At 47.3% G+C, this 4,175-nt stretch overlaps 1 long non-coding RNA gene across 2 annotated transcripts; it reads right to left on the bottom strand.

Annotated features, from left to right (window-relative positions):
* Positions 1-2,252: 2,252 nt before the first annotated feature.
* LOC136521808 (uncharacterized) lies at positions 2,253-3,972 on the bottom strand. 2 transcript variants are annotated; one of them, XR_010775680.1, is made up of 3 exons: positions 3,765-3,972; positions 2,887-3,243; positions 2,253-2,772 (listed from the first exon to the last, which is right to left on the bottom strand). It is a non-coding gene; the product is annotated as an uncharacterized lncRNA (long non-coding RNA). The 2 variants fall into 2 exon arrangements; XR_010775681.1 differs by lacking the exon at positions 3,765-3,972 and adding an exon at positions 3,385-3,472.
* Positions 3,973-4,175: the final 203 nt, after the last annotated feature.

The following is a 4,175-nucleotide window of genomic DNA, read 5'->3' as shown; positions in this document are numbered from 1 at the left end:
GGTATTCAGATTCAGATTTTACGGGAGATATAGATGATAGAAAATCCACATCACGCTATGTATTTACTCTCGTAGGAGGAGCTATATTGTGGAAAAGCTTCAAGCAAACTGTCATTGCATCGTCCACGATGTATGCCGAGTTTGTAGCATGTTATGAGGCTACGGGACAGGTGAACTGGCTAAAGAAATTTATGCCCGGGTTGAAAGTGGTCGACGACATTCATAGGCCACTCAAGTTGTACTGCGATAATGAGCCAACAATATGTTATGCTCACAACAATAAGTCAAGTGGTGCTGCCAAACATATTGACATAAAGTTTTATATTGTGAAAGACAAATTCCAGGGTCATTCTATTAGTCTCGAGCATGTAAGTACAAAGAAAATGCTTGCGGATCCGCTTACAAAGGTTTACCGCCCAATGTGTTCAGAGAACACTTAGCCGGCATGGGTTTACGGGAAATCATATGATCCTTGGACAATAAAGACCTAGTTGAGAATCTGTTTCAAAACATAGAGGTGTATTGTAGCTGTTAATCCAATGGTACTAACTGTTGTGACGAGAAACGCTCTATACACTAATCTGTGATGGAATGTGATGAGATAAGTATTTTAAGTTTAAGTCATAAGTTGAGATCAATGGGAAGAATGTTAGGTTGATCTCCTCCGACTCGGTCCAACGATCGAGTTGGGCCTTGATCCCGCGCCCTGATCGGAGGCGCCTAGCCGCACACATGGCCGGTAGGCCCCGTCGCGTAGCGCTATATAACAGAGGTGGGGGCCGGGGCTCGTGATACGAGGTTTACCGACGCCGCCAAATCCCCACCTACAAACCCTAATCCGATCTAGAGGGTGCGCTGTGAGCGACGGGAAGTGCCACCGCCTCGCCGCCGTCGGGACGCCACCACCACTGCACCGCGCTCACCCCTCTCTGTCGACCCCAACTCATCGGCATCCTTCTTCACCGACGCCATGGCTTCCTCCTCCACCAAGCCCGATAGTCAGCGACTTCTATCCCCTCTCTCTCTCTCTCCTTTTCTCTATCTAGTTCGTGTTCTAAGAAGAACTCTCTGTTTTATATGAATAGAGTAGAACTCACCCACTGATCTACTTCTAGTTGATCCTAGACATCTAACAAATAGTCCCATCGCTTCACAAAACTGAAAACTGACGCACCAACGACCAAGCCACCTTAAAAAAAATGACACACCGACTCCCTCTCCGTCCAGATTAAATAGGAACACAGTAGGCCATCATCTTTGAGCCTCGACCCACAACCACAAGGTAACAAGCCCGATGGTCACCGTCTAATCTCCTGCTGCTGCATCTGCGTCCTTGGAGCCAAGAACTCCTCATGCTACCAGCAACATTGACCGTCCACGTCCATTTGGACAACTACCCAACCCGTAACCCTTCCTCTCAATTCTCCCTCATTAAACAAATCATTGTGATGGTGTTTGTTTCATTTGTACGCGAAGGATCTCAGATGGAGAGGTATAGTCGTACAGAACTTGCTACTATGCTGCCTTGCATGCCTTTGATTATGTGGCAATAGGTTTGCCTTTTTTTTTTGGGATCAGGCAATAGGTTTGCCTTCTTTGTCTAAAGAGAACTAAAATATGTACTTATCAATCTTTTCTTTTCCTTCTACAACATACGGAGTATGTACCTTCTCACCTCTCAATGGTATCCACTAGCGGAGCAAGACTACAAAGAAGGTGCTAGACTAGACAAGGGGTGTTGAATCGATTAAAAATATATTGAATTTTAATTTTTTGGATTATCTTTTCTTACAAATTTTAAACTTCTAGAGGCAAGGCTGGTCCTATGGCACTGGCAGCACCAGTCCTGGCTTCGTGGTTAGTTATTTCATGTTGCTTCTGCAGTCAATTTTTTAGGTATAAATCTCTCGAGCCTTTATTTATAGCTGTAAGTTTATTATTCACACTACTACATAAATCATTTTTAGGGGCGGCTCCAGATGATTTGTAGGGGCGGTTTGGCCAGCCGCCCCTACCATACCGTCTCTACAAATCATGCATTTGTAGGGGCGGTTCCCAGACCGCCTCTACAAATCAATTTGTAGGGGCGGCTGATGTTACCGGCTGCCCCTACAAAATCGATTTGTAGGGGCGGCTACAGTACCACCCGCCCCTAAAAATCGATTTGTTAGGGGCGGTTCAATCTAGAACCGCCCCTACAGTATATTTTTCTGCAAAAAAAAATACAAATATGTATATATATAGGACAGAGATTCAGAGATACCACAACCACGCATCATATCCAAGTATCCATTCTGCACACTGAATAATTGACAGACAGATCACACTTATTTATACTACCCCCTGACGTACATGTCAATGTGACAATATATATGCATTATACAACCGTGTAACACAAGCACACGGCACAGTCGTTGTTGCCTCTAGGAGTATTTGACAGCATATGATGGTGTATTAATACTGTGCACCTGACGACGAACAGGGACAAAAGGCTGTACCGAACCGAGAAGAGGAGGCCGGATCATCTAACGGTTCTCCCTGGGGAAGCCTAGGAGGGCAAGGATGAGGGCGATGAAGCTGCCATTGATGAGGCCCCTTAGGATCTTCTGCTTCTCCGTCGTGTAGGGCGGGTACCTGGCGTTCGCCTCGCCGCCAAAGCCGCGGATCAGGACCCCCTTCTTGTGGCTGAAGCAGGTCGAAGCCGAACTTGCCGTGGTAGCACCCCATCCCGCTGTCGCCCACGCCGCCGAAGGGCATGTACAGGTTGGCGAGCTGGGTTGCAGGATCAGGACGGGAGCAAAGTTAGACCATCACTGCAAACACTATGTTTTGCTTTTGCAGCTGTTCATTTTCATTTGGGAGAGTTTGCGGGGAAGCAGAGCTTACATGTAGCGCGGTGTCGTTCACAAGCATCCCTCCTGCAGGGACGTTCGCCACAAACTCCTCTTGCAGCTTCTTGTTCTTGGTGAAAACGGGCCCGCGCCTGGAAACATTGGAGTAGCACATACATACTGTTGTCTTGTTTCTGCAAAAATAGATGAGACCTAGAGAGAACAGACAGCCACACAAGCAGTTGAACAGACATGGAGACTCACCACGACGGTGGATGGTGGGACCTCATAGTTGTTCAAGTGATGGCGCCGGAGAGTGACTGACATGCTGAAATCTATGCCACACATAAAGGACAACCTAAGTTAACTTGTCAACTTGAATATTGAATTTCTGAATTTCAGACAGTTGCGCCTGCAAAAAAAACAAATTTTAGTTACACGGGAAGAACTACTTCAATAAAGAGGAACATATTCCAATCCAAAATAATAAAAGAAACAGAAACAATAGTGCTACTCACACATACACTGAAAGAAATGGCATTGCTAAAATTACTTGATAAGGGCCAAGTGCTTAGCCAGAGCAAGTTATGAATAATCGAGCACTAGCACTCTGTATACAGGTTCTGTAAAGACAACAGAAAAACATGTTGAAGAAAACAAGTTCAAATTATACACTACCACTCTGTAAGTCTGTTTACATAGCAAGAACATGTTACCTCTGGCACTAGCACTCTATATACATGTATACATGTAAGATATCCTGTCGATTTTCAATGTAAATAGAAACATATAGGTTTGTATGACTAACTAAGATACTTATATAGCAAAAATTTCTATGTATGTACTGCATGTTTGCACAGGACAGTGAGATTCCTCACCCAACTATCTACAATTAATAGATTAACGAATCAAGATGCATAAGTACACGCATACCTCCAGAGACGAAGCGCACGGATGAGCAGTCAATGGGTCGGGATCTCAGTGCAGATGCGGCACCTCCTCTTGGGCCCGAGCCTGTGTGGCTGCCGCCGCCTCCCGGCACAAGCCAGCACGGCTGCCGCTGCCTACCGCACGAGCCAGCGCGGCGGTGCTACCGCATCCTGCCAGGCTAGATCCGCGCAGTAGCCACCGCGTGTGGCCTCCTGCTTAGCCTGCGCGGTCGCCGCCCCAGCAGCTGCCTCCCATGCCCAGCCGTCCAACGAGCCTCGGGGAAGAGAGGGCGAGTGCAGGAGGCCGGCGGCGAGGGTCAGATTGGGGTCGCGCCCCGTGTCCATCCGGCTTGGACTTGACGAGGAACGGAGTGGAGGCCGGCCCCAGGAACGGGACTTGGTCGGAGACGACCGA

This window comes from Miscanthus floridulus, chromosome 18 (genome assembly GCF_019320115.1).
Source record: "Miscanthus floridulus cultivar M001 chromosome 18, ASM1932011v1, whole genome shotgun sequence".
NCBI classification, from domain to species: Eukaryota; Viridiplantae; Streptophyta; class Magnoliopsida; order Poales; family Poaceae; genus Miscanthus; species Miscanthus floridulus.
The sequence above is the reverse complement of the archived record's forward strand: the minus strand, read 5'-3'. Positions and strand labels throughout refer to the sequence as shown.